The following is a 23,178-nucleotide window of genomic DNA, read 5'->3' on the forward strand; positions in this document are numbered from 1 at the left end:
TTACTTCACATCAAAGCCGTGCTGTCACAAATATCCATACACAGCTTTACATTCATGATTGAGAGCTTCTTAGAGTTTCCCCGAAGAAGACAGACTCATTTATTAGCTTTTAAAATACGGGACGCTTCACCAATTTGCGTGTCATCCTTGCTCAGCCCGTGCTAATCTTCTCTGTATCGTTTCCATTTTAGTGTACGTGCCGCCGAAGTGAGCACCCATTTTATTATTTTTTCTTTCCATCAATGTTACAGAGGCCAAGTGGTTCTAAAAAGGCTTGTAATGAGAAACAGCAGCCCGGCCTCATGTCTCCATACTCACATTCTACTTACTACAGGTTCGAATGTGCTTCCTGTGATTTATGTCCACCTTCCTAAATAATATCTTTGGATTGAGATACTTTATGTCTGATTCATCACTTACAGTCATTATCTGTTGCCTTTCTGGCGAAAGAGGTGAGGAGTCCTCCCTCCATCTCTAGGTCCTACCAAGGTGGAGTATGATGGTTACTGGTTGAATCAGTGCATCTGCACTATGAGTAAGTATCTCTGACAGCTGAGATGAGTGGAGATGCCTAGGAAACTGTGTTTCCGCTTACTTTCTACTATGGCTGTTTTTCTGAGGTTTTCCTCATCTCTCTGCAACCCAGGCATGTGCCCTGACTAGGAATAAAACCAGAGACCTTGCGGTTCACAGGCCGATGGTTAATCCACTGGGCCACACCAGCCAGTGTTCTCTGCCAGTTTCTCAATTCAATGTTTTAATGTGGTGCCCTGACCAGGTAGCTCAGTTTGTTGGAGCATCATGCCAATGCACCAAGGTGTTGGGTTTGATCCCCAGTCAGGGCACATATAGGAATTAACCAAGGAAGACATAAATGGGTGTTTCTCACTCTCCCTCTCTCTTCTTTCCACTATCTCTCTAAAACCAATTAATAAATTAATTTGAAAACATTTATGTGGTGAAACCCACTAGAGGATCTACCATTTTCAGTATTTTCCTGCAGCCCTTGGGTCTGTGCGTTCCCCTTCTTATCCGGGATTTCTCCTCATTATCCATGTAAAATTGTACCGACTTCCTGCGCACTCCTGAGTCCTCCCTTCGCTGATTTTCTTTCTCTCCCACAGCACTTACTACCTTCTAACAGCCCATAAGATTTGTTTATCTATTATGCTGGCTGTCTCCACCCCCACCCCCGGTCACAAGCCAGTGGAATGGGAGTCCCACAAGGGCAGAGATTTTTGTGTTTTGTCACCAATGAATAGCCGATATCTATCACAGTGCTTGGCGTGGCGGGAACGCGCAACACGCATTTGCGGAATGGACAAATCCTGGGACTCCCTCCATCACCCTCCTGCATGTTCTCCTCCCCACTTCCTGGACCTCATGCCTTTTTTCTTGGCCGGCTTACTCACTCATTTAGTGGAGCACACCCTTCAGTAGGCTCCTGAGCAAAGGTGCTCGTGAGATACACACTTCACAGTAGGGGTTATGGATGTAGGTTCATGTGCCCGATGTTCCCAAATGTGGGGTGCGGCTGGGTATGGCGGCAAGAGCTGCCATCTACCTTGAGCTGCTCTTTGTGTCCACTGAGGGTGAGAGATCTGGAGAGGGGCTGGCAATGGGTGATGAGCAGCACGTGTCCAAAGTCCGGAGAGGAATGCCTGCGCTTTGACCCAGCACTTTCCTCTGCTAAGAAGTTACACTAAGGAAATAAGTAAGGGTATGCCTGGATTTACGTGCAGGCCTTGTTCATGGCGGAAAAGGCTGCGGACCACTTCACTGTAAGTTAGGATGGAGCTTTATCAACACATGCATCTATAAGCTGTAGGCTTCTTCTGGTAGAGTTCTCCTGGATGATACACTGTTAAGTGAAAAGGTGAGTATCAAAGCAGCAGGAGCCCTTCTGGGGAACAGAGGTTACCCCTGCCTTTTATTTTGTATTTTTTAAAGATTTTATTTATGTATTTTTAGAGAGGGGAAAGGAGAGAGAAAGAGAGAAGGAGAAAAATCAATGTGTGGTTGCCTCTCGCGCCCCCCCTACTGGGGACATGGCCTGCAACCCAGGCATGTGCCAAGACTGGGAATGAACTGGCGACTCTTTGGTTTGAAGGCTGATGCTCAACCACTGAGCCACATTGAGCCAGGGCATTTTTATTGTTTTTAAAGATAAGTAAATGCGGAGGACCAGAAGTTTGGACAGTCAAACACAGAGTGGTCCAAGGACAGCCTCTGGCATGTGAGTATCAAGATCCTGGCTCTGGCACCACGAGACCCAGGGCGAGTTACAGAACTGCGCTGCGCCTCAGCCTCCTCCTCTGAAAAGCTGGGCAACATAACTCCATGCTTGTTTACAGTAAATGAGACTAGACATGAAGATTCCTTACTAAGAGTAAGTGCTGCTGAGTAGATGTTAGCCCGGCTATGACTGCTTTCCAACAATTGATTCTGGCCAGTGTGAACTGAGGGCTCAGTTATTTTATAGTTACTTCTGCATTCCCTAAAGTGTTATTTAAAAAAATTAAACACGAAGACCACAGGTGGCAAACAGAAGGCCCTTGGGCTGAATCTGGCCTAGCACCTTATTTCTACCGGGTGGCACCTCTGAGCTCTAGCTTAACTTTTAGGAGTAGTTACATTTATACAGCCGTATAATTACAACTGGCCCTTTGAAGGCAACCTCGAGATTGACATGGCGCCCAGTGAAACTCAATTTGACACCCGTGAGTTGTAGACTTGTGGAACTAGAAAAACAAAGTTATTTTAAAATATGCAAAGCTTCAGGCAACAAAGTCAGCTCAGTTTTCTTTCTCCTTTTTTCCCTTTTTTTAAAGATTTATATTATATTTTTAAACAGGGGAAGAGAGGGAGAAAGAAGGAGAGAAAAACATTAATGTACGGTTGCCTCTCAAGCATCTCCTACTGGGGACCTGGAACGCAACCCAGACATGTGCCCTGACTGGGAATTGAACTGGCGACCCTTTGCTTCGCAGTCCAGCGCTCAATCCACTGAGCCACACTACTTGGGGCTCCAGTTTTCTTTAAGACATCATCTTAGCCCCACAATGTGCATGTACTTACTGCCACTGAAGCGTTCACTAAAATGGTTAATGTGGTAAATTTTATGTGCGTTTTACCATAATTTAAAACCCAACAATAGGATTATCATCAACAATAACCACTTTCAAAATAATTCAATATCACCAACTACAAAAAAATTATGAGCAAACGTTCTGCAAGTGTTCCTGGGACTATTAGGAGAGAGGAGATGGGGCTTGTTTTCTGCCTTATAAATACGACTTGAGAGCCTAAAGTTCCTACAGTGAACACTTCCTAGTTTTGAAACTAGCAAAGGTTCGCTTTCCGGTGTTTCCACAGAGCCCAGCTTCTGAGTCTGAGAGGTGGGCTGGAGCCGATCCTCACCTGTTCCTCGGGTATGACCTTGGCCGGCGCGGGCCCCGGCCCCTGCGAGCCTAGTTTTCCCAGCCTGGGAGCCTGGGATGACAGCTCCGCTCCTCCACAGCCCGGCACCGCCCAGCGAGCCTGGGATTGGCTCCCACTGGGTCGCGCCCCCCCGACCCCGCCAGCGGCTCCAGCGCCTCGGGCACGCGGGGCCTCAACCCGGAAATGCGGCTGGGAGGTGTGGCCCCGGCGACCTTGGGCTGTGGCAGAGCGACGGGCGGGCACCGCCAATGGGTGCGGGAGGCGGCGACGTCTCGGCGGAAGTCCCGCCCAGCGTCGCGCGCGAACGGGGCGGTGCCAGGGGCTGAGAGCGGCGGGGCGGGCGAAGGATGAGGGCGGCCGTTGCAGGAGCTCCGCCTTGGGAAGAAAGAAGCTGAGGACGCGCCGAGCCGCGCAGTGCTGCGGTGAGGTGCCCGAGCTGCCGCGGGGTCCCTGGCCAGGACCACCAGCCAGCTGGTGAGTGTGGTCGCGGCAGCCCGGGCGCACCGGCCTGTCACCTCTCGGAGCGCAGCGGCCGCTGGGGCCCGGTGAGGCGAGGCGGGCCAGGGTTCCGAGGGCCGGGCGGCGTCTCTCTGGGGCCGGGCAGGAGCACGGAGGACCGTGCGCACCCTGGGGACGCCGATCAGCCTCCGAGGGGAGCCCGGTCCCCGTGCGGTGTGCGCTGGGCCAGCGGGGGCCCTGACAGGCGCGCGGAGGGCGGGGGAAGCCGGGGAGTTGTCATCGGCCTGTTGCGGTGGAAGTGTTCGGAAAGTTTCCTTTCGGCGCGGCCTGGAGCCGAGCCTCCGGGGTTACCTTTGGTTCTGTGTGCGGAGGAGGCGCTGTGAGCCTTCGCCTTGGAAACGGGGTCCCGGTGCCTCTGTCCCCAGCAGAAGCGGGAGGTGCGAGCTCTTGCGGAAAGCACCAGGTGCCCCGGGCCTTCCAAATTCCTGGGTAGCCCAAGTCTGACAGTCCTTGTCCGGCCCTGCGGGTGCTTTCCTGCCCTGAGTCCGCGCTCCCGCACGGGCACAGGTGTTGTGGGAAGCCCCTGGGGGGCTGGGCTGGAAGCTACCGCGGGGGTGGGGGGTGAGTGGGGGAAAAGAACGCATTTTCTCGTAGTTTTGGTAGTTCCATGTGATGGACGTTTGACATCTGGAGTTTTCTTTCCATAGGGCAGCTTTTTAGTGAAAAAAAAAAAAATGCTGGAATCCGACAGGAAAAAATGAATTACAGAATAAAGGCTAGGTCTCCTGTCAGGAAGTGAGAGGAACGAGATTTTTGCGTGTGGAGCTGGGTTCCATCACATGTGCATACGTGTGTGAGGATATGCCGTGTTTCCCACCACTACTGGCAGAGACGCGCCCAGTCGTGGATTTTTCCCGTGAGGACAGGTAGAGTTGCATGGTCCAAGTGAGTTTGCTGCTCAAGTCTGGAACTTTAAGGTGTCAGTGTATGAGAATCCCCTGTCCCAATGGTTGATTTTTCTGCTTCTTGAAGTGTGTACAGCCAAGAGAGGGGGATCACTTGGAGTTGCGAAGTCTGCAAATGGCCTAGCCCAGCTTATAGGAGGGTGGGCCCGATGCTGTAGTACCACTGATTGGCACTTCCTTTAAGGCAGGCACCGGGCTGGAGAGCTCACACGTGTGGCTTGGATTCTGCCAACAGTGTTGGAGGTGGGTTTCGATCCCATTTTACAGATGTGGAAACTGAGCAATGGCAGAGGCCCAGGGGCTACCCTGCCCCTCAGGTGGGGAGTGCCAGGGGGGAGTGTCTGCTGGGCAACTCAGTGCAGCCCTCAGTCTAAGGAGGTCCTCTGTGCCACTACCCAGGAGGTCATCCCAGGGATTGCACCTGAATGTCCTGTCTGTGCTGAGACCGGAGGGCCATCGTCACACAGAGGGGCCGCACCCCTACTTCTTTGGGGAGATAGCTGAACTCTGTGACCCCCGGAGCCTGTTGCAGCCTCGTGCTGTCAGAAAGCAGCTGCTTGGAAAGAGGTTCTGGTTCATTCCCATTTGAGGGCTGATATTCTCAGTGAGTGAGGCTTGGAATCTTCCCTTTGGAAAAAGAACTGTGCGACAATTTTGTTAACTGTAAAATCGGCGGCTGGACGGGTAGCTCCCTGCAACTCTGGGGTGGCTGTGTGTTTGCAAAGATGGCTGTATCTGTGCGGGCCTGTAGTGGGGAAAGCAGAGAATCTGGAAAGAAGTGGGTCTTGACTTTCACTCTCCCTGTTAGTTAGCTTCTTCTCATGTGGCCTCATGTAGCGTGAAGTATTCCTGTCCCCGTGACGCCCCTACAGCAGTTACGGAGCCGAGTCCAGAGCTGGCGAGGTGAGGTCCCCATGCTAATCAGAGGTGGAAGTATAGGTTTGTTCCGCCGTGCAGACGTGAGTTTCATAAGAGGGGTCACAGCAGCAGCCTGTAGAGATGCGGGGCCTGAAAAGAGGCTTGGGGCAGCTCATTAAAGCAGCTCTCTGTCTCCAGGCTTCCTTTGGTGCAGTTCAGGGAGGAAAAAATGTCATCTCTTGGATGTGTCCGCCTTGAATCTGTGCCCTTGTCTCCTGAGCCACCTGATGCAAGGTTTGGGTGCCGGTAGAGCAAGTGCATGATGGCCTGGAAAGCACAGCAAAAGTGGCTGTGGGTGGGCGGTGGGGGGCAGGGAGGTTTGTTCCTTTTGAGCTGATGGTGCGTGGTGAGCCTTCACTGGTCCTCCACTGTGCCCCGTTCTTGGGGGCGCCTTCTGTGGAGGTGGACTTTGACTAAGGGAAGGAGCAGATGCTGAGGTCACTTGAAGCAGAAATGACTCCCCCAGCAGGTGCAAGGGCTAGGGCCCCTGTTGTGTGCCTGCCTCTGTGATGTCAGCTGGCTGGCTGTAGGGGGTGTGGAGTGCAGTTGTTTTGAAGGCAGGTTCAAAGGGCAGATCACCAGGGAGGAAGTGCTGGTGTGGAAACTGAAGTTTTGGATGAGTATCGGTAGCGCATTCGTCTTTAAGCAGGTGGCATTCTTTCCTTTTTCAGTGTGACCCTCAAAATTTTTGATCAGGCCCTCAAAATTTTTTTCAGTGTGGGGAAGCGATGTGCATCCTCTCTAGCTGAATCAGCACAACCCGACACAGAGTGCGGTTTCTCCGGAGCAGTGGGCAGTGTGTTCTGATGCTAGTGTTTTCGAGGAGAAAGGCCTGTTGGGTTCATGATGGTTCTTTTCTTTCTTTCTTTTTTTTTTTTTTTTTTGAAATTGATTTAGGGAGAGAGGAAGATGGAGAGAGACAGACAGACAGACAGACCTCGTTGTGAGAGGGAAACATGGATCGGTTGCATCCTGTGTGCACCCCGACCGGGGATGGAACACGTAACCTAGGTATGTGCCCTGGCTGGTAATCGAGTCTGCAGCCTTTTGGTGTACGGGGCCACGCTCCAACCAACTGAGCCACCCGGGCAGGGTCGAGATGGTTCTTGGAGTCTGTTTTCAGGGCTTGGTGCCGGTTGCATTTATATAGTTGCACAAAGTCTGCTCCATCCTCTAAGTCTAGGGAATTTTTCAGATTTAAACTGAACGTTTGCCCTGGCTGGTGTAGCTCAATGGATTGAGGGCGGCTGCGAACCAAAAGGTCACTGGTTTGATTCCCAGTCAGGGCACATGCCTGGGTTGTGGGCCAGCCCCCAGTGGGGGGCACGCAAGAAGCAACCACACATTGATGGTTCTATCCCTCTCTTTCTCCTTCCCTTCCCCTCTCTCTAAAAATAAAAATAAATAGAATCTTAAAAAAACAAAAAAACAACCCTGAAAGTTTGACTCCAAGAAATTCCAGTTTGTTTTGACTTGGTAGGGAGATAGGTCATTCGGAATGATGTACACTTGAGGGCTCCAGATCCCTTAGCAGAACAACTGAGTCAGGTTCTGTTTAAATAGTTGGGTTACACACTGGCCTGCAGAAGCGGGAAGTGACGGCATTGCGACCTGTGTGCAAAAGACGGACAGGTCTGACATCAGAAGCCCATTACCCAGCGCATGGCCCACAGAAGGACATGCACGTGTACCTCCCATCTGGAGTGTTGCCGAGGGGCCTGATGAAGGTGGGCGTGTGGTTGCTCCTCCATCCACAGACAAGGTCGCGTGCCCTCTGCACCAGCCTGCCGGGCATCCACACATTTACAGGCACGGTGTGAAGGAAAGTCGTGATGCCAAGAAGTCCTTTCCAGAGGTCCTTGTCCTCCCAGTGTTGGCGGGGCTGGTGGCAGGCCCGCCCACATTGGAGAAGCTGGTGAGAGGCTGTGAGCAGAAGGCTGTGTGTGTGTCTCCGCACTCTTACAGTCAGAATTGATCCGGCTAAAAGCTTGGCTTTTATAATGAATTCATTGTTAAGGTCTCATCCTCCAACCTGTTTTTCTGTCTTGGAATTAATTTTACTGCAGCAGGAGCTGTATTCAAAGTGACAGCTGTGTATTGGATGTTGTCGGGGAAAGCTGGTAAGGTTGGCAGGGAAGCTCGAATGAAGCCTCCCTGAAATTTCATGAAGTGCTTTGACCTGCAGTGGAAACCTGTGGGAAACGGGGTTCAGAGCTCACGTGTCTGGGAGATTGGGAGGACAGCGCCTGCCCTGGACCTGAGAACTCTGCCCCACCCAGGGGGAGAAGGCTGCATCTTGCAGACCTTGCTCTTGAGCCCTGTCTGCGGTGTGGTGCCTGTGCTGGGTTGTAGTGTGGCCGTGGGTGCCCTCCTGCAGTAAAGAAGCAGCTACATCTGGAGGGGGACCGCCGCAGTGCATGGCCTGGTGGAGCTGCAAACACAGACACGTGGTCTTTCTAGTTCCCCCTTTCCTGGGGAGGGAGGAAGTAGGGTTAGGATTTTAAGCTTGCTGCTGGGTCCCCAGTTTCCAGCGCTCCCCTGACTTCTCCTCCCTTTCCTGGCTTGCCACTTGGCTTTTCCTTGGTGAGACGCCCCTGCCATGTGGCCTCTGTCCCAGCCTGCATAGCCCAGGACAGCGCCCAGGATGTTCCCGGCTGCTGGGTCCTCTTTAGGCCCTTTCTCTTTGCCTGAAGAAGTTCCCCTCAGTGGAATGTCCCTCCCCTGCCCCAAGCTGGCTGTGAAGTCTCTCTGACCAGTCCACTTCTTCGTGACACGCCCCCCGCCCCCCAGGTCTGCACCGGGTTTCCTCATGTATTTAGTGCTCTGTTTCTCTAAAGCAGGTTCTGCACCTTGTTATGTCCTCACTTTCCTAAGCTTGAGTGTCTGCATGGCTGCTGTTACTCCTTTCCACGCTTTCTCCTCCTGCTTCGCACACCTGGGCTCCTGTGGTGTGTTTGTCACATGCCTGTCCATCTTACCATTTCCGTGTTTCTTAACAAAACCCTGTGTGCATGCTGCATGTATGTTCTAACTCCCATGCACTCTGAGCTGTATATGCTTGAGGGGTGCAGGGTCTCATCCTAAACTGTTGGTTGCCAGTTTCATGCCTAATATGACAGCATTGCAAAGTAGGAAGGAGTCAGGGGGTTGAAAACGTGGACCCTTTTTCCACTTCTTCATTGTCTACGGAAACATAATTTAAAGGGGGGATAGGTCCTTTTTCTGTGCATTATATGCCCCTTGAAAGCCTGTGTTTCCAAGCCATGGGCTCCTTTTCATGCTGCAGCCCTTCCTGGGAAGTAAGTCCTGGCGATCAAATGTTGGGTTAAATCTTGTATAGCCAATTGTCAGTGTCGAGCATACAGCATGTGGGCAGAAGCTGTCCGTGTTGGCACTGCCGTGTGGTGGGTGAGGCCTGCCTTGCACCACTGTCCTCACGTAGCTGGAGCCTGGGTCCCCGACCTGCAGAGGGCCAGCTTCGGTGATGCGGACCTTGCATAGGAGGCGGCCCCTCCCACGGCAGTTGTTTTCCCATCCGGAGGACTGATTCTTGAAGATCCCTGAGACTCAGGATCACCCTAGCAGTCCCCCTGACCAGAAGCCAAGCTGCTTTTTCCTCGGGACTGAGGGACGGGGTAGGAAATGGGCCCCATAGTGCTGTTCTGTCCCTTGGGCACACCTGTCTCTGGCAGTTTGGGCAGGTCAGAGAGGGCTTTTCCCTGGCCTCAGCTTTGCTCTGATTTCTAAGTGTCCTGTCCCGTAGGGGCATGTGCTCTGTGGGTGGGTGCAGCCACATACAGCACCATGGTTGCACCCCCAGGTGTCAGAGGCCTCAGGTGCCAGAGGTGCCACCCTCCTGAAGTGGTTGTGTAGCTAATCGTGCTGGGGGACCTCAGGACTCTTTCTCTCAGGAGTAGCCCACCTTTTCTCCGGGTTTCCCGCCATGCACTTGTGCACGGACATGCAGTGAGTGAGCATGGCGAGCCAGAGCACCCCTAGCCTGGCTGAGAGCAGGGGCGGAAGGCAGCGCTGGAGCCGTGTGCTGGCACTGGCTGCCAAGCAGTGCTGCGTGGACTTCTCCTTTGGGAACCGATGGTAAGAGCCCAGTTTTGGCATAACTGCCCAAATACTGGCCCTGCTCATCCGTGTTCTTATGCTCTGTTTTTATGCACCCATGTTCTCTCCATGCTCTGGAAAGGCACAACAGCCAGACCCTGGGGAAGCAGGGAAGTTGGCAGGCTGAGAAGCTTGATAACTGCTCATTTACAAGGACTTGTCATTATAAACTAGCTTCCTTCCTTGAGGGTGAGCGAACACTCAGCCATTCTGCATTTTTCTCTCCCAGTGGCCTGTGACTTAGGCTGCACAGGAGGCGGAGAGAATAAACTGTTCCCTCAACGGCAATCTCAGAAGCTTAGCATTTACTACCCTTGTTTTCACCGTCAGCTCATTTTTTTCTTCCTGCAGTTTGGCATTTTTTTTCATGGGGTTTTTTCATTGGTCATAATTATGGTCTTCTCCTGATTGTAAGGAGAGGAGAAGGGAGGGAGACAGAGAAGGAGAGAAACATAATGTGTGGTTGCCTCTCACATGCCCCCACCTGGGGACATGGCTGGCAACCCAGGCATGTGACCTGACTGGGAATTGAACCAGTGACCCTTTGGTTCACAGGACAGTACTCAATCCACTGAGCCACACCTGCCAGGGCTCTTTATTCTTGTGATATTAAGGTTCTTCCTCAGCAGGTTTGTGGAAACTTCAGAAATCTCAAAGAACCAAAACACATTTAAAGAATCTAGTTGTAGCTGCTGAAATACGGGGTGTAGGCCGCCCAGCTTTGCATCCTTGGTCCCTGTACAGATCTAAGGTCTCCCTCTCAGAATGAAAGACACTTTCTCATAGCATCGACCCAGAGTCTGTCTGCCAAGTCCCCCAGCTCAGTCTTCACATGAAATCCTTACTTAGTTTGCATTTCCTCCTTTCTAAAGAGATAGAGAGAGAGAGAGAGACAGGTAAAGTCAGATCCAGAAGGGTGTGAGGAACATCAGTCAAACCTCAGGTTCACTCCTTGACTGTCCTGGCTCTGACTCAGGGCTCTTCTCCTAGTCCGCAGGGTTCAGGCAGGATTGGGCATTTGGTGGGTGCTCGGTGACTATCAGTTAGTGGGATGAATGGGTAAATCCCTTGTAATTGTCAAGTATTTTCATTTCAAAACGGAGGGTGAGAAAAATCACGAGTCTCCCATCTTAGCACAACTCCTGCAAAGCATTTTGGAGAAGAACGCTCCTCTTCAGGTGGGCCCCATCCCCTGTGCAGACAGATGCAGTGGCCTGCTGAAACCTGAAGGAGTTGTCTCACCTCTCTACTTCCTCCTCTGCTCAGTGCAGCGCTCTCCTGCCACCAGGTAATTAAGGACTGTGAGATGTGCTTGAAAAACGTGGCTCTGTATTTTAAACTCAGCTCCCAGCAACCTGCAGTTAGGTAGGGAAGCTGTTGTGTGCAGCTTTGGAGGATGGGAGGTGTCTGCTGTGAGGCTCGATGGCAGGGGGAGAAGAAATCCAAGCAGACCCGTGGGTCCCTTATTTCCTGGCCCCAGATTCATTGGCATTTCAGTCAATCAGGTGTTTGGCACGTGTTTGCAACAGGATTGCATAGTGGGTACTGGATATTTTGATGCCGATATGTTCCTAAACTCTCTTAGTGGCCAAGCAAGGTACTAACTACATAGTTAAATGGAGCCTTGATATGTTTTTGGTGGCTATGAAAACGTAATTCGATCTGAGGAATTTTCCCTTGAGAGTTCCTACTTCTCAGAGGAGACTGCTGGACCCAGCACTCAGGAAGTCCCAGTGCTGGAACTCTGAATGAAGTTCCTACATACGAATTGTGTGAAACAAATCGAAGTCTACAGATTGCACAGGAAGTACATTGACGTCTGCAGGTGGCAGATGGACTGTATTTTTAAATGCTTTGGAAGTCAGTGGTTTAAAGCTTGTCCTTATCTTTCTGTCAGAGATGCTGTGCGAAGGGGTGGCTGTGGTCCTCTCCGAAGCCCCGTGCGTGGCTCTGAAGAGGTGGGCGGGCACAGCACGGGGCAGTTTCACTCTCTGGTTCCTAGTGACACGCCAACAGGTATAGGAGGAGGTTTATGTTGGGTGGAGTTGAGGGGCCATGGTGAGACCCACTTTTCCAGAGACTCCAAAGGTGCCAGTGTGGGTGGCTGACTCTTCCTGACCAAGTTCATTGGCAGCAGCCGTCCTTCCTTGTTCTTGATAGAGCTGTGCTGGGGGCTCACCTTCCCCAGTTCTCAGTGGCGGTGCAGGGGCGGAAGCTTCTCCTGACAGCACACAGGAGGAAAGAGAGAGAAGCACAGAGGGGTCCCATGGAGGGAGGGGGTGGGGAGATGCATGGGGTGCTGTTAGTGGGAAGTAGGGGAGGAAGAGTGGGGGCTGGGGCAGGGCCTGTGGGAAAGGAGCAGCACTGATGTAGCGCTTTGGCCTCGGGGAGCCACGGGTGGCCACAGCCTTCCCTTGGGTGTGAGGGGCTTGGATTCGGGGTGCATGCACGTCTTTGTGCGAGAAAGGCCAACTGTCAGACTCTCGTGGACCGGGCAGGGGGCCGTGTTGAGAATATCTCTGTGACCAGCTCCGTTTTGTTAGAGGGGACAGGGTTGAAGGACAGGCACACCTATGGTTTTGGCGTTTTAAATTTCTGTAGAGATTGAAATTTCAGAAGCTGTTGAGTCACCAACAGTATTTACTTACCTTAATTTTGGGTCACCAAGCGGGTGGCCAACCGATTGGGCTGTGCTGGGAGGGAGTCATTTACCTGCAGGCCCTGGTCCTCCAGGCTCCCTGGGCTGTGCTGCCCTCCAGGGGCCGAGGGCTGGCAGTCTGGAAGGGGGCGCCTCGGGAGCCTGACCAGACCCCCACCCACCCCGACACTCAGCGTCAGGTCAGCAGGTGTCTTCCAGACCCTAGAGGTGTCAGAGCGCTGTCTGTGCAGCTTGGATACTGCCTCAAGGTGTTTCCAAAAATTGGCCCTTAGAGTAACAGCCATAGTGCGAATAGCCATGCGGACTTTTCCCACTGGAAGAGGGCTGTTCTCCTTTGCTTTTCATTTCACAGTTGATGCTTTAAAGATGCTTAAACCTTTATTGTGGGGCAGATTTTGTAAAGTATGCAGAACACACAGGATCTCAGTCCTAGACCAACCCACAGGGTACAGTGCTAAGAATAAGGACAGGGGATTAAGTCTTAATGCCTTTTACCTGCCTGCTGGGCGGGAGGGGCTCCTTCCTAGAGAGCGGCTTCTGCCCCAGGAAGGACAGGGAGCCTGTGCTCAGACGCTTCTCCGCACGCGCAGTCTTCCTGGCCGGGGGTGTCCGAGTTCTGCAGTGTGGCTTGCTCTGTTGTGCAATGATCAGGGTGTTCCTCATGGCAAACAGAGGGGCTCCTTGTGTCTTTGGAATCCCCGTTCTTCTTTGAGAGCTGCGTCATTAGTAAAATCAAACAAACAAACAAAACACCTCAATCAGAGAAATTATTGGGTATAATCTCATGGCAAGTGAAATGTCCAAAGCTGGCATTTGCAAACAGCGATGTCAAGCCGAGTTCCAGCCCACACTTGTGTGTTTGGAGGCAGGAGTCCAGGGAAAACTGAAAAAGAAAGCAAGTGCTTGCGCCTTGACAGCGTGTCTTTGGGCCTCAGCCCTGGGGCTGCTGTAGGAGTTGGGGTTTGCTTTCCAGGCAGCAGGGGGTTGTGCCGAGACCTTTGGATGAGCATCTTCACCCCGTTTGTGTCTTACCCTCCTGGGAGCTGAATGTGGGTGTGGCTGCTGAGGAAGTTGGGTGTCACCTCACCTCCAGTAGAGGTGTGCCCACTCCCTCCTCAGCCTGCTGCAGCTCTCTTGGCCACTCCCCAGGACCCCCGCCCCTCCCACATGCCCATTTGGCTCTGAAGGGCCCTGAGTGCTTTCTTCTGCTCACTCCTGTGTCTCTCAGTGTAAAGTCACAGCCCTGTTTGGCTGTCTTAGTGTGAGGCCTCATGAATGCTGCCGTTTCATACTGATTAGGTCATAGGTGTAAGTTTCTTCTTTCCCAAACTGCACTAAGCCCAGATCACCTCTGTGCCCTTTTCTCCCATAGGCCCAGGCACCCAGCCGTCTCCTGCCACCACCTGCTCCCTTTCCGTTCCCTCACTGTCCCCTGGGGCTGTGTTCCAACTTCCCAGATTCCTCCTTTGATCTCATCCCCCCATCTAAGTAAGTACTAGTCACACAGTGTCCCACAGGCCCCGTCCTCCCAGCCCCCTGTCCTTGTTCTGTTCTTCAGGCAAGGCAAAAGACCCCACGGACCAGCTTCTGGACAAATGTTGCTTTACCAGCCACCCTACTGGTGAAAAGAGATACCATTTCCTTTTAAGGGGCGAGATCTGCAGGAAGGGATGGGGCTACCATGACACGGACCAGGAGGTTCTGTCCCGCTGCCCTCTAGACCCAGTGTCTGAAGAGCCGAACCATGACACCTGCACATCGCCAAGCTCAGGAATTATTTACCAGCTCACTGCTACCTCCCAGGCAGCTGGGAGGAGGTCAGGAGGAAAGATCAGATCAGATGAGACAGCCTTATCTCTACCCTCAAATATCCCATGAGCCTTCTGTCACTAGGGGCTGAGGCCTCAGGGCCAGCGTCAGGAAGGACGCTGGGCTCAAGGCCACATAGCCATAGCCTGGGCATTGCACTTGGAGCAGCGACCTAGCAGAACAAGAAAGGGACGTTTACTGAGTGCCCACAGCATGCCGAGTAGCATGAGATACGCAAAGGTGACCCAGGCCAAAAAGTTGCGGGGGCAAGGGGAGGGAACGGAGGGAAGGCAGGTGAGCCAGAACGAACTGCGATGTCCAGGTGCAGAGGACACCCGGTGGGGAGTGAGGGGAGGGCACGTGGGAGTGGGCCCTGTACTGAGCCTCTAAACATGAGGAGGATCCAGGGAAGGGCATGAATGGGGAGGGCCTAGGGATACTGCATGTCTCTTTCTGAGGCTGGGCAGCTTCAAATCAGTGAAAGCAGTACCCTGTTTGCCTTACCTTAACAATCCATGTGAATTTGCCCTGGCTGGTGTGGCTCAATGTTTTGAGTGCCGGCCGGCAAAGTGAATGGTCACCGGTTCGATTCCCAGTCAGGGCCCATGGCTGGGTTGCGGGCCAGGTCCTTGGTCAGGGGTGTGTGAGAGGCAACTACACACTGATGTTTCTCTCCCTCTCTTTCTCTCTCCCTTCTCCTCTCACTAAAAATGAATAAGTCAAAAAAAAAATCCATGGGAATTTTATACTAGAATCCTTGTTCTATTTTTAACAGAAAAATGTTTTCCTGTCGCAGAAGCCGACACTGAAAGAGTAGATTAAACACACTGATTTAGAAAGCTCAGGCCAAGGTCACCTCTAGAGAGAGAGGCGCCCAGGGGCCAGGCGCTCAGACGCACGTGGAACCCGGACCACCCAGAGCTGGGCATGCTTCCACACTCCGGAACGCACGCCACCACTCTGGGGCATCCAGGGCCTGCCAGTCACTCCAGGCACACCTGCTGCTGGGCTGGCCTCCGTGAGGACACGCGCAACCACAGTGGGCTTTAGAAGGGACCCTCATCATTCTGTGTGTCTCCCACGTGGCACAACTGTGAGCGAAGGTCTGCCCAGGCCTCACCAGGCTCTGAGGGAGGATACTCAGCCCAGCAGCTGCCTTCACACTGGTCCCAGCAACAGGGGCCGCAGCATTCCCTCCCACGAGGGATAAGCCACGGACCCCACTTCCCAGGCCTGCCTCGAGGCCCACCTCCCCGGGGACCGCAGCTGCGGGTTCACACGGGAAACGGAAGATGTCAAGTGGCCTTGAGTGACCTGCTGCACCATCCCCTGCCAATGAGAAGCCAGCCTGTCCAGCTTTGCACTGATGAGCAGTTCCCCTGGCGTCACGTCAGCACACGCCAGCTTCATCGTGTGGACCTGTTGTGATTGGATGGCCTCACTGAGAAGCAGGGCCGAGGTGGCAGGGTTAGGACAGAGCAGGCAGCAGCATGTGGGAGCTGCGCCCTCATCACTCAACTGCCAGAAGGGAGACTCTGACCTCTGCAGGAAGCACCAGGGCGCCTACACCAAGACCCCACAGCTCCACACGCCCTAACATCCAGCTGCAGCCCAGGGGACTGCAGACTGGCTCTCACGTAGACACGCATGGGCAGCACTCTTTGAAAGCCACGTGTCCCAGCGTGAGTAGCGTGCTCCAGAGTCCGGGAGCGCTGGCAAGGGTGGGCCGGGGAAGGCACCCTGGGACATCGCTGCCAGCGAGCCACCCACACCGAGACTGACACTCGTGCCAGGCCTCGGCCACCTCGGCACCTCACGTGCTTGTGCTGCTGACATGGAAATAAGGAAACATACACAACACAGAAATACAAAAACTCCCGAAGTCAGCAGGCAGGCTCATACTTGCACAGCACAGAGAGGACCATCCCGGTGCCATCTACACTAGCTCCTGGGCGTGACTGCGGCACAGCTGTCGGCAGCCTGCACTAACGTTACTCAGTTACTCCACGCATCTGCATCAGCCCCAGAAGGAGACCCTGATGACGTACACTTGAGGTGGTCACATTCAGACAGCAAGGAAGTGGACCAAGACTTAACAGTGGCCAGCCCTGGCCGGTGTGGCTCACCGGATTGAGCGCCAGCCTGCAAACCAAAATGACGCGGGGTCGATTCCCAGTCGGGGCGCATGCCCGGGGTGCAGGCCAGTGTTTCCCTCGGATGAGGGCTGGGTCGGCGGCATAGCCTGCAGCATCTGCTCATCTGCCATGACTTTGCCCCTCCGTCCCAAACCTTTCCTCAGTGGACTAACAGGAAAGCCAGTAATGGTGAGATGTAAGTGGGGAAGGGAGTACAAAGGCCCCCCGGTAGCTGTAGATGCTGTATGGACACGCAGCGTGCAAACACAGAATACGTAGATGGAGCATTGTCTGGACACCTGGGTGAAGTTTTAATGAGGGCTAATAATGTCCTTTATATCAGGGGTGTTGAAGAAGAGGAGGAAGATAGGGAAATGAGGAAATAGCATCCTATTATGGGGAATGTTTTAAACATCTATTTCTGAACAATAAAAGTTTGTTTGTTTAAAAGAAACAAACGAACGGTGGCTGGGCGGCCAGACTCCTGGATCCCTTCCTCCCTCTCGCTGTCCTTCCCCCAATCCACACAATGAGCGAGTCTCCACTATAGAATGGTAAGTGTGGGTCTCTCCCTCCCCTCCCTCCACTCCCCTTCCCTTCCCTCCCCTCCCCTCTCCCTTCCAGTTCCCTTTCCTTTCTTTTTGGTAGAAGAGCCACAGTTAAGACCGCACTCCCCACAGAACTGCGTTCAGGACACATCATTTCCCTCCACTGGCCTTCCCCGCTGCTCAGTGGATTAGCATGTGACCTACTTGTCGAGCGCTGCCTTTACGTCAACCCTAAATGCACGGGAAGATAAATGCTTTCTCCCTCCTTTCCTCTCTCCAAAATTAATTTTAAAAAATGTTTTTTAATGAAAAAGACAAATGCTGGATTTGGCTCTTGAACATTCAATGGGAGCCAGCACACTGCCCCCTCCAGGCCACCGTCTGGGGAGTGGAGGGTGGCTTACTGATGCCGGGTTGAATGAATGCCCGAATCGCACCCCAAGGGACACAAAGGGGTGTTGACTGTGATGTTTGTGCATAGAAATTCCCGTGCCTTTGCATTTACACTGCATTGAGGAAATCTGACAGAGAGACTCTACCCTGCATTTAGCTCGGGACGCCCAGCCCTCTTACTTTCAAGTCTCCAGTGGCCATCCCTGTTCTGTTGGCAGCAAAGAAGCGGTCCTGCCTATTTTCTGGTGTGTTTGTGGAAATCCAGTCCTGCCGGTGGTCTCCTGGAGAAGTTAAACCCTTTATTCACGTGCCTGGGCCACGGGGCTGCTGGGCCTGAGCAGGGCAGCCACCAGGACACAGAGATGACGCTTTGGCCACAGCCTGGAGGACACTGTCTGCAGTCACTTCTCAAGAGGAAGGGGTGGGCAAAGGCACGGCGGAGCCTGTGTCACTGCTGACTCAGGAGACCCCTGACCTGGGTTCCCAAAACTGAGGGAGGAGGAGCAGATAGCCCTGACTGGGAACCAAGGAGTGAGCCCCACGCCACCACTCCTGTGAGCCTGCCCAGTGACCCTCTGAGGACCAGTGAGGCACCCGCACCACCACGGTTCCCGCCCACACTGCATGCCCAGCGGGAAACCCCGCCCTTAAAGGCAGAGTTGAATGCACTGCCCAGCCAAGCATCGTGGACAAATTGGGGGCCACCTGTCCCTAAGGGCTGCCACTTTGACACAACTGAGTCATCTTGAAAATGGCAAGGGACACGGGTTGACAACATCAGGCTCTCCTGCAAGATTCGAAACAAAATAATTCTGTTGCCAGGTCCCACTCCGCCTCCCGGGTTACATTACAGGGGAGATGCACTTGGCTCCTTTCCATCGCTGGGAAATGGCTACGGCCACTACTCTGTTGCAACAGAACAGGGATGGCCACTGGACACGTGACACTAAGAGGGCTGGGCATCCTGAGTTAAATGTGAGACATACTCTCTGCCACACTGCTCCCATGGAAATCTAAATGCAAAAGCACAGGATTATTCTGTACACAAATGTATGCAATCAACCTAATTGGAAACACTCATCTTTTATTCTGAAATTACCTATTTTGAATTTGCACACAGAACCCTCACTTCTGCCCTGTCTTCTGTTGCATTCTGCAGTTTCTCAAATACTCCACCGAGAAGACGCGGTAGACAGCATCAGTGACAGCATCGATGACAGCTGAGGACGCGGAGGCCCAGACAGGTCCCAGGTACCACATGCTCAGAGTGGCGCTGCAACCCCACACAAGCACCGTGCGGCACCCCTGCGCTTGCCAGCGGGTTCAGACTCAGTTTTCCCTACAGGCGGCCCCACGACACACTGTGTGCACCCACAGGTCTGAAACCTTCCAGCAACTCGGGCAACAGAGGAAAGGCAAGGGCTCTGGGCAGAGACGGTGATGCATGAGTCAGGGCTCCGGCAAACCCCCTCAGACATCAGGGCCCCGACCGCCAGCCTGGCCTCCCAGCCCCAGAGGACACCATTCAAAGTACTGCAGCTTAGCCAAACGGAGACAGACTCACAGATGGAAAGCAGATGACAGCTTGTGGGATGGTGGAGGTTAGGGGGTCGGGGGATGGAGCGAAAAGGAAAGAGGATGCATGGACCACAATGTGGTGATTGCTGGGGGGCGGGGGGTCTAAGGGGACTAAATGGTAATGGGAAACTACAATAAAGATCAAATAAAAAATGACTAAGAAGCAGTACTGTTGCTCAGAAACCCAGAATTTAGCATGACACACGAGACTCAAATGAGGCTCAGCAGCAGCTCACCCAGGAGGCTCCTGAGGTTCTCCTGGAACAAACGTGCCTCAGACTCACCTGAGGGGGTCCCACCAGGACCCGGCACAGCGGACATGGTTCACAGGGCCCCGCTTCTTCGGCGGGACCAGACCCACCTAGAGAAGGTCGCCCGAGCAGGGATGGCAGTTGTGAGCAGAATGCTGTGGTGAACCTGCAAGCTCCAGGGCCACCTGCCCAGGTCACAGCTGTCACGAACATTCATGTCACAAGGCAAGGGGACGTCTGTCTGCCCCGTCTTCTCAGGCACTTCCCTCCCTAGAGACAGCTCAAGTACAGAACGTCTGCACGTAAACCCCGACGATGCCACACTGTTTACGTCAGTGGTGCGAGTGTGGGGTCAGCCGTAAACCTGCTGGCGTTGGAAGATCAACTAGAGGTGGGAGCGGGGGAGAACCATGAGCCCCAGGGCAGAGGTCTCAGCTGCACGAACCCCAAGTGTCCCGGCCACACACACTCTGTGTTGCTCTGCCAGCCTTGGGGTGAGGCCCCCTCAGGGCCAGAGTCTCCAGCCCCCCTGGGCACTGGGACAGTGCAGACAGGACACCGACCAGGGGTTCAGATCTGGCCCCTTGCTCCCTTGAGACACCCGAGCCCTCATGCCAGCTGTCTCCTCAGCCACCACCCTGCTGGCTCCCAGGTGGCCTCTGCTCTCTTCCTGTGCTCGGCCCTGCTAGCAGATCAGTGCAGAGTCCACCCTTCCTTGGCTCTGGGGCTGAAGGGCAGGCCCGTGGCTCCTCTGCTCCCCAACCCCTTCTCCCCGAGGACTGCCTGGCACTCAGAGCCCCTCCAGCTCCTGTTTTGAAAAGGCTTAGGCTACCTATCGGCAATGAGTGGCTGGTCCAGCTCATCCTTCCAGAACCATCCCCATCCACCCAAGCTGAGTTGCAAAAGCAGGCCAAGATCCTGGAGGCCCAGTGCTGAGGAAACGAGAGCCCACTGGAACCGGGAGACAGTTGGTATGTCCCTCACTCACATGCCTCAACCCCACCCCAACACACATGATGTTGGCATGTGCACTCCAGGGCAGTGTTCTCTGGGTCCAAGGCACCTAGTTCCTGCAACAAACCTCTGTGGCTGCACAGGAAGCCGTGCCCCTCCCTGGGGCACAGGCTCCAGTGCCCACAGCGGGAGCTGGCCCCCCAGGGCCTGTCCTGAGAGTAGCCAGGGGCCGGGAGTGGAGCAGGAAGAGGCAGCCGGGGAAGATGGAGCAGGCACCTCCAGGTTTGGGTGAGCTGGTGAGCCAGTGGGTATGTGTAAGAGAGAAGCAATAACAAAAAACACATCATGGGGCTTCGGGGGAAGTATTCTTGCTATTCTCTTTCTAAAACTAAAGTCCAAAGTAAAATGAAGACTGCGAAGAGCCAACAGTATTGACTACAATAACCCAGCACCAAGCACTGGGCGGGGCAGGTGTTCCATTCATCATCTTCCTTAAGGCTCACAGTGACCCAGTGGGCCCTCAGTGACTCAGAGAGGCACACAGCCAGGTGAGCGGTGGGCGGGGCCAAAGCCAGCAGGCCCAGAGTGCCAACTGGAAACATGCTCCCAGCCACCCAATGACCACATCCCACCAACTCCAGCCTGGAATGTTCTGGGTGCTCTGTAGTGTGGGGAGCGCTGCCCACTCAAGGCCTGGTGAGAGCTCAGATGCCCAAGGTGGCCTGCTGGCACCTGGCGACATGGACCCTCCCTTGGCACCAAGCATCAGCTCCTTCAGACAACTTGAAAGACTGCTGGCGCAGGGACTGCTGACCTGGAGGGTCCCTGGGAAGGAGCCGTGAGCATCCACTCACAGGTGAAAGCAGCCACTGACCACCTGGCACAGCCGGGCATCTGTGTCCCCTACAACACTCTTTGCAAAATCAGCTGGACCACACTATTCTGACTCCCGCTCTAAACCAAGACCAGTCACTGTGCTGCTGGGGAAGAGCTGCGGGAGGGTGCGTGTGCATTCTGTGTCTTGGGCAGAAAGAGGAACTGCTGTGCAGCTGACACCACTTCCTCCAGGGCCACCCTCAGAGGACTGAGGGTGGGACAGCTGATGGCCTGAGGGCTGATGCCCTGAAGCAAGCTCTTCTCACTCTCCCTGAGGACTTTCCCACACTGACTCTTGGGCAGGCTCCGTGGGAGGAGCCTTCAAGTTAGGCACCTTGTGAGGAGTGCCCTGAGCATTCGCTGGCAGCAAGCTCTGCTGTACTAGGGGGAGGAAAGGGTCGGCGCCCAGCATGCAAGGGGACCGTTTCTTCAGGGCCTGAACAAACTGTGATGTGTGGTCGGCGCTGAGAACATACCCAGAGCCACATCCTCAAGCAAAGTGTGAACGAACACCACTCGTGGCCTCAGACAGGCTGGCGCGGCTCTCCTCGGTGCCCGGGGCGCTCGCAGCAGTTCGGCAAGTCGGCCCTTCACCTCTGATTTCATTGCACCAAACAAAACGTGCCGTTTCCACTCAAAATAACCCCCACTTCTCTTGCCAAGTGGCTTAGAATTTCATACTTCCACCCCATGCCCCGTCACTTAGCCTTTAGCCGTGTCTATAAAGTTCCTTTCACTACCTTTCCTGTCCCGAGACTTGCCAACACCAACTGCACCTGCGGTGAGCACAGCACAGAACTGCAAGGGGCGTGTCATCAGAAACACCCCGCTGGCCCCGCTCCTCAAAGACCCCTCTGCCGCCACTGACCCTGAATGCCAGAGCCAGGAAAACAGCCCTGTCCGAGGACAAAAGCAAATGGGCAGCCCACACTTTTCTCCAGGCCTGGCTCAGGGGCAGAGACCAACCCCCCTCAAATCCTACCTCACCTGAGTGGTTACCCACCAGGTAGCATTTCCTATTGCCCTTGAACTCCTACAGCTTCTCCACACTGACACAGGGCTGACTCAGCTCTAGACAAAGTCTAAGCTGTTCAACAATGCCTATGGGCCGGGGACCACAGAGCACAGAGACAGAATCAAAACGCATCACTCCTCAAGGATGTAGGAAACACTTCCGGGAAGGAGTACTGCAGCTTGCCGGCCCCTAAGGGAACATGGGAGAGAAAAACGACCCAGGACAGCTGACATGAGTAACACAGACTCAGACCAGCCCCGATGCAGGAAGACAGCACTCACACTCACACTGTCTACAAAGAGAACTTCCTGGTGGCAATGGGCCCAGAGTCAGAACTCGAGACAAGAGGGTGAGGGTTTGGGGACTTGGGAGATGGCAATGGGTCCCAGGCTCACTCCTGAGACAGGGAATGTGAAGACTTAAGGGGAGGGGCGACCATCTGAAACCCAGCTTCCCATCCTCCCTAACAACCTCTCTGTTGACTTCTTACAAAACATTCAAGAAAATGTCTTGTAACTCCACCTCCCCCACGTGGCTTCCCCGAAGGAACTCCCCACCAGACACTCTGCCTTTAACAGCACACCACAAGCATGCTCTCAGTGAACTCCAAACCCATCAGGTTCCTGAAAGGGTACAGGTCTTCAGGAACTCCTCCCCTTTCAATCTCCCCACCCAACCCCTCCCCGAGCACCACCTTGTGCAAGCCCAGGTGCTCCATCAACACTAGTGGAATGCCCAGCAGGCAATCTCCCACCAGGCCAACACCTGGCTTCAGCCCTAGGAGTCTCTGCCAGTGTGCTGTCCTCAGTCTCAACTAGGAGGCCCGGGCTTGAGATTTTTAGGTGTGAATCCACCTCCTGTTTGTCTTCTATTTTGTAATTAGGAGCAGAGCCAGGGTCCCACCCCAAACATCCCTTCCCCTCCTCCCTACAATCCTCAGATTGGTCACTCAGGGTTTAATTATCTACGAGTCAGTCTCTGGGGCATTCTTTTATCAGAACCAGGGGCGGGGGCGAGGAAAAGTGGGAGGACCTGAAAAGATGGAGTATCTTATACATTTT

The 23,178-nt window shown here is 53.9% G+C and overlaps 1 non-coding gene and 1 pseudogene across 1 annotated transcript; one reads left to right on the forward strand and one right to left on the reverse strand.

Annotated features, from left to right (window-relative positions):
- Positions 1 to 110: 110 nt before the first annotated feature.
- On the reverse strand, positions 111 to 215 carry LOC112298512 (U6 spliceosomal RNA). Its single transcript, XR_002974151.2, has one exon. It is a non-coding gene; the product is annotated as a U6 spliceosomal RNA (small nuclear RNA).
- Positions 216 to 3,754: 3,539 nt separating this feature from the next.
- On the forward strand, positions 3,755 to 19,416 carry LOC112298318 (small nuclear ribonucleoprotein F pseudogene; annotated as a pseudogene).
- The last annotated feature ends 3,762 nt before the right edge of the window (positions 19,417 to 23,178 follow it).

Source organism: Desmodus rotundus, chromosome 1 (genome assembly GCF_022682495.2).
Source record: "Desmodus rotundus isolate HL8 chromosome 1, HLdesRot8A.1, whole genome shotgun sequence".
In the NCBI taxonomy this organism is placed as follows: Eukaryota; Metazoa; Chordata; class Mammalia; order Chiroptera; family Phyllostomidae; genus Desmodus; species Desmodus rotundus.